The sequence below is a fragment of the Palaemon carinicauda genome, chromosome 18, assembly GCF_036898095.1.
Source record: "Palaemon carinicauda isolate YSFRI2023 chromosome 18, ASM3689809v2, whole genome shotgun sequence".
Lineage (NCBI taxonomy): Eukaryota > Metazoa > Arthropoda > Malacostraca > Decapoda > Palaemonidae > Palaemon > Palaemon carinicauda.
Window position 1 is genome coordinate 123894901 of NC_090742.1, and position 7500 is coordinate 123902400.

Sequence of the window (7500 nt, forward strand, 5' to 3'; positions counted from 1 at the left end):
CCTGAATATATTGATGACGAAATAAATGGTATTAGAGAAATAGGCAAAATACTAAAGTATCCTGAAATTGTGTTAGATGATGCCCTAAGAACATAAAAAAAATACTTTTTTCGGTAATGATAACAGAAAAAACTATAACACACAAAATTTACTTGTACTACCTTATTGTGATTCATTTAAAGAAATTCCCCAACTGTTAAAAAACTTCAATGTAAATGTAGCATTTAAGAGTAAAAATACAATAAAAACAGCCTTAATAAAGAATTCTCCTGACAGTACCAAGGGATGTGTCTATTGTATTCCATGCAATGCTTGTGAAAAATACTATATTGGTCAAACTGGTAAAGCCCTAGAAAAGAGAATTGAACAACATAAGAAAAGTGTCAGGTATGCTCAAGATAATAATGCACTCTTTGCCCACGTTAGAGATAAAAATCACCCTATTAATTGTTCAGGTGCAAAGAAATTGGTTCATTCAAATAACTTAGTGGAAAGAAACATCATAGAGTCCAGTTTCATAAAAGAAACCTTTGAAAACAACTTGAATATTGGTCATGGAATGTATAAACTCGACGCCTTTATATGTAAAGAGATTGGTAAGCTATATAAAAAAACATTAACCACTTAATGTAGAATTGAATGTATTGTGAATAATTAACGTCGGTGTGAAATTAATATTTAGACCTAAGCTACCATTCATTAAAGGAAACAATTATTTTATATAGTATGCATAAGTATATTGGCACTATATAGTGTTATGCTAGATATAAGTATTGATATTTACATGATTATATGTTTATGATAATAATGTTGTATACATATAAATGTATATATGCATATGTATGTATGTGTATATATGTATATATGTATGTGTATATATATGTATATATGTATGTGTATGTGTATGTATTTATGTATATATGTATATGTATTTGTATATGTATGTATGTATATATATGTATATATGTATATATATGTGTATATATATGTATATATGTATATATATGTATATATGTGTATATATATGTATATATTTGTATGTTTGTGTATGTTTTGCTTATGTATTTATATAGATAAGGCTACTGCATTGACATACAAATAAACTGTACTGAAAGTAAAAAAAAAAAAGAAAAAAAAGAAGAAAACAAGAATATACCCACCGCTAGAAATGACCCTTTTTAGCAGGTGTCTAACGAGCTTGGGGACTCCTCCTACTCAACACCTGAGTCAAGCCCAGGTAGCGGGTAAGGGAGTGTCATTGTTCTCTAAATCTCTATATGTATGTTCGTACTTTTGCTTTCCCTATAAATTGTAAGAAACCTCTCTCAATAAATCAGTCCTCTGAGGAAGTATCACGAAACTAGTCAGGACTTAAGTGTATATTCCGTATTTTCCTTTTCCCTGTGGTTCTTCTGCATCTGAGCATCTCGTTTTCCTGTGATTTTTACGCATATATATATATATATATATATATATATATATATATATATATATATATATATATATATATATATATATATATATATATATATATATATGTGTGTGTGTGTGTATACACACACACACATATATATATATATATTTATATATATATATATATATATATATATATATGTGTGTGTGTGTGTGTATACACACACACACAAACACACATATATATATATATATATATATATATATATATATATATATATATATATATATATATATATATATATATATATATATATATTTATATATATATAACGGATTTTGAGCGAAGCGAAAAATCTATTTTTGGGTGAGATAGCCATGTCGTCCTGATGGAAGTTCCTATAGGGTAGCTTCCTAGGGTATATTACAACTACGGCGATATTCCCAGAGAATTTACCTTAAGGTACCAGAATTCTAACTCCTGGAGCGAGTATCCCTCGTGAAAGGGATATCGCGACATATCAGAGGACGTATTCTAGACACGTCACATGGCAATCTACGACCTGAACAGAGATTTCGTCTCGTAGGAGGGAGATTGACGAGATACAAATTCGGGAAAGAAAAAGGGGAGCCGCTCCCAAGGCTTCCCTATCCCCCGATTCGTATGCGTGCCTGGCGCCTATCCTGGCGCCATCTGTATTCCTTGTAGCATACACGAGGTGCTACAGATACTGTATGTAGGGAGGGGTCCTACAGCCCTTTCTTAGAAAGGCAAGGGCGGGTCCATCAGGACGACATGGCTATCTCACCCAAAAATAGATTTTTCGCTTCGCTCAAAATCCGTTTTTTGGGGCTCAAGCCATGTCGTCCTGATGGAAGTGTACCAGAGCATTACTGTATCTGTGGATTCTCAGAACGTGACGTACTCCCCGGAGGTATTTATTCCCGGTCGACTAGACCTAGAGACCTAAGATGTTACCGTTATACATCTTTTCAACTAACTATAAACTATGTTAGAGCTTCCTGCCCCCTACAGGGAAGAGTCCTACTAGACTCTGGAAAGTCTCGAAGAGTACATATATCTATGTATGAATACCAGGCAAGCTAATATAGTGGTCTCGCCCTATATTAAGTAAAGCATAGTTTGTATAGAACCACTGCGTCAATATATTGACCAGTAATCCGCACAATACTTGTATTGGACAAAGGTTTATATCCACATAGGAGGAAGCTGAAAATCCGCCACCATCCCCTTATGGGACGGAGTCCTCCCATTAGGGGACTTACATAAACCAATGCAACATAGCTTGCATAACAGAACAATTCTATCAGAATTATCCCAGATAAGATACATAGAATTAAAATGCTCAATTATACCAATAAATTGACACAGGTGAAAGAGACGCAAGGTTCTCAAGAACAAGTTTATTGACAGATAATAAACAGACAGGTTAACAACAAATATATATATTTATATAAAAGAGGGTAACCCAAAACTTTAAGCATAAGTATGATAGTAAACAGAACTTGTTTATCTGAAAGAAAAACCATTAAACACCACTTTAATAAGATACCAAGGTATCAAGTCATAAAAAATCTGTATTACAAATCAATCACATTAGCGTTAGAAACGCTTGGCACACATGTCTGAACTTATGCTAGGTTCACCTTTGAAAGAAGGAATAGTCTATATGGGCACTTGGTGCCCTCAATTTAGTTTGTAGTACAGTATGTACCTACACACTCACCCTGGACTTAATCGTCCCAATTAAGACCACTGTTCCTCGCAGAGTTAAACAGTAGGGTTAACTACACGACCCACTGCTACCACAGATCTCTTAAGTTCCTCTACTTGCTTCGCATAGTGGCGAAAGAACACCCTGGGAGACTTCCAGCCCGTGTATGAACGGAGATGTTCAAAATCCATACAATTAAAGAAATTTAGGGATGAGGCAACTTTCCTCGCATCGTGACCTGCGGGTGTACTGTCAGGATCCGCTCTGCGAATAAAATATGTCATTTTCGCTCTGAGTTGATTCAGAGATAAATTTGAGCCTGATGTTTCTCCCCTGAATAGTTGACCACCCTTGAAGTCTGAAGTTCTACGAAGATAGACCTTTAGGCATTCTACTGGACATAGAGATGCATCTTCTTTCAGAGGGCAGATTCTCCAGGGACCCCACCTGTTGGTGGGTAACTCATTCTTGGTGAGAAACGTAGGATCCGGAAACAGGTTCAGCTCCCCCCCATCCAGGAACTGAACACGACCTGCCTCTCTCGAGAGGGCTACGATCTCACTAACCCTGGCCCCGGACGCGAGTGCAAATAGGAAAATAACTTTTTGCGTCAAATCCTTTAACGCACATTCTTCATTGCTCAACAGGGAGGCGAAATGAAGAACTTTGTCTAAAGACCATGAGATGGGCTTTGGAGGTGCTGAAGGTCTGAGCCTAGCGCAGGCTTTCGGAACTTTATTAAAGATCTCGTTACCTAGGTCGATCTGGAAGGCAAATAAAATGGGTCTCATCAAAGCCGATTTACACACTGAAATCGTGTTAGCTGCCAATCCTTGGCCATGGAGGTGGATGAAGAAAGATAAGCAGAAGTCTGTTGAGATCTCCTGCGGATTCTTTGCCTTTACAAAGGCCACCCATTTTCTCCAAGATGACTCATATTGCCTTCTAGTCGATTTGCACTTGTATTCCTCTAGGAAGTCTATGCTGGCTTTCGAAATCCCGAAACGCTTTCTCACCGCTAGGGCGAGAAAATCTTGAGCTGCAGGGTCTGGGTTTTCTGTAATGAAGCGCAGACAGTCGACTTCTGGACTCGCTGGGTCAGAACTGGATGTGGTAGCGGCACGAACTTCATCTGTAGTTCCAACGCCAAGGGGAACCACATACTGTTCGCCCACTTGTGGGCCACTATTGCCGCTACCCCCTTGAAGGATCTCAGTTTGTTGAGGACCCTCAACAGAAGGTTGTGAGGAGGGGAACAGATAAATCCTGGACCATCTGTTCCAGTCGAGGGACATTGCGTCCACTGCTTCCGCTAAGGGGTCCTCGTACGGGGACACGTACAGGGGCAACTTCTTTTTGTCTTTCGTCGCAAAGAGGTCTATTTGCAGTTCTGGGACTTGATTCAGAATGAAGGAAAATGATCCTGCGTCTAAGGACCATTCCGACTCTATCGGTGTGAACCTGGATAGAGCGTCCGCTGTCACATTGCGGACTCCTTGAAGGTGAACTGCCGACAGGTACCACTTCTTCTTTTCCGCCAATCGGAAAATGGCTAACATCACTTGGTTGAGAGGTGGTGACCTCGACCTTGTCGATTCAAGCATCTCACAACCACCTCGCTGTCTGTCACCAATCTTATGTGGATCGAGTGACGCGGGGAGACTTTCTTTAAGGTAAGGAGCACTGCCATAGCTTCTAGAAAGTTTATACGAAAGGTCCTGAATAGCTTGGACCAAGTCCCCTGGACTTTTCTCCGATGAGAGTGACCTCCCCATCCCTCCTTTGAGGCGTCTGAGTGAATCGTCATCGACGGGGGAGGTGGCTGAAGAAGAACCGACTTCTTTAGATGTCTGGCTTGGGACCAAGGTCTGAGAAGAGTACGTAGCCGAGGCGGCACTGGTCTTCTCAGGTCTCTTCGCGCGTTTGATGCATACCTTCTCCAAACTCCGGTTGCATCCTTTAGCTGTGCTCTTAGCACTGGGTCTGTCACTGAAGCAAACTGGAGAGAGCCTAGTACCCTCTCCTGTTCGCGTCTTGATATCCTTTCGGAATCTAGAAGTCTCTTGACAGAGCCCGCTATCTCCTTCCTTTTCTTCGATGGGATGGAGAAACTATGTGACAAAAGGTCCCAGTGGATTCCCAGCCACTGGAACTTTTGGGATGGAGAAAGTCGAGACTTTTTCTTGTTGATCTTGAAGCCTAGGTACTCTAGGAACTGGATCACCTGACTGGAAGCTTGCAAGCATTCGGTCTCGGATGCTGCCCACACCAGCCAGTCGTCCAGGTAGGCTACTACCTGAATTCCCTTTAGGCGTAATTGTTTGAGAGCTGCGCTCGCAAGCTTCGTGAAAATCCTTGGGGCTATGTTTAGCCCGAATGGCATGGCTCTGAAAGCGTACAGTTTCCGTTGTAGCCTGAACCCTAGGTAGGGGGAGAGTCGACGGCTGATTGGAATGTGCCAATAGGCGTCTGACAAGTCTATAGAGACTGAGTATGCTCTCTTGGGCAGTAAGGTCCTTATGTGTTGCAGTGTTAGCATCTTGAATTTGCAATTCACTATGAACTTGTTGAGTGGTGACAAGTCCAGAATGACTCTGAGCTTTTCCGAGTCTTTCTTGGGAACACAAAACAGCCTCCCTTGGAATTTGATGGACTTCACCTTTCGGATCACATTTTTCTCCAACAGTTCTTGAACGTACTCCTCCAAAACGGGGGTGGAGTGTTGGAAAAACCGAAGGCATGGGGGTGGAGTGCTGTACCAGCTCCAACCCAGTCCATTCTTGAGTAGGCTTTGGGCCCAGGGATCGAAGGTCCAGTGATCCCAAAATTTCATCAGTCTCCCTCCTACCGGTATCATTTCACTTGGACTGCCGTCCTGAGGTCTTGCCTCCCTGACCACGACCACCTCTGAATCCCCTTCCCCTTGAGGGGCGCCTAGACGAGCCTCTGGCTGCTCCTCTAGGTTTTGCATGAAAGGAAGAAGACTGTCCTTCGAACGTTGGGGGGAATGTGGTTGACTGACCTGGCACAGCCTGGGGTACCCACTGAAAGGCAGTCGGGGTTTGTGCCACCATCTGGGGCACTGGAGGCAAAGGCAATTGCAGTTGCTGTTGCTGTCTATAAGGCTTGGCTGGCCGAAATGGTAGCCTAGTCTTCATATTCTTCCTCTTTGGTTGAGGACCCTCATCAGGGGAAGATTTTCTTTTGATAGCCAGGCCCCACTTCTGGAGAAGGTTTCTATTCTCCACGGCGGCCTTATCAACAACCTCTTTGACCACATCGGTAGGGAAAAGGTCTTTTCCCCAAATGTTGGAGGAGATTAATTTCCTTGATTCGTGTCTCACCGAAGCCCCGGCGAACACGACCTCCCTGCAAGCTCTCCTTGCCTTGATGAAGCCATAAAGGTCCTTCGTCACTGTGGCTAGGTGAGACTTAGCCACTACCATGAACATTTCATGGGCCTTAGGGTCACTTGCCATTGTCTCAAGAGTGGTCTGATGAGACATTGAGGCAGCCAGTCTTTCTTTGGTCTCGAACTCTCTTCGTAAAAGAGATTCGGGCAGCTTGGGGAGGTCCTCGCCGAATTGCCGTCCGGCAATATCAGCCTCCAACTTTCCCACTGAGAATGTCAGATGGACATCCTTCCAGTCTTTGTGGTCCATAGGCAGAGCCAGCGACAAGGGTTTACACTCCTCCAGGGAGGGGCAAGGCTTGCCGGCCTCGACTGCCTTTAGGACAGCCGCAAACCCTTTTTGTAAAAAGGGGAAGGCTCTATCAGGAGAGGACACAAAAGAAGGGAGCTTCTTGCTCAATGCAGCTACCTTCGAATTCGAGAAGCCCCTCTCTTTCATCGAGGATGAAAGTAGGGCTTGAGCCTTAGCGTGGTCCATAATAATGACCTCCTTCGGCTCTGTCTCCTCCCTTGAAGTTGGTTCTTTTCTCAGCCGGAGATAGCAGTCCGGATATGATGCCTTGCTGGGCCAGAATTCTACCTCCTCTAGGGGAACTGAACCCAGCTTATGCGAGATGACGATCTTACCAGTCGTCATCGGCATGTGCTCAGCATACCTCCATGGGTTAGCATCTGAGCATATGGGAAGGTCTTTCACATTGAGCCTTTTCTGGGGCCCATGTGATTCTGCTAGGGACTGCATACGCAGTTCCATTGCAGCCGCCTTCTCCTGATTCTCCTTCTGCATTTGTTGGATCATTCCAACAATCGAAGAGAGGGCCTGTCCCAGTTCTACTGGGAGACCAGCCGATGTTGAGGGGATGGGCTCCGGCATCTGAACCGGAGTAGCCGACACCTCGTCGACCCCATCCTCTACGACATCCGGGGTTTGAACTTGAT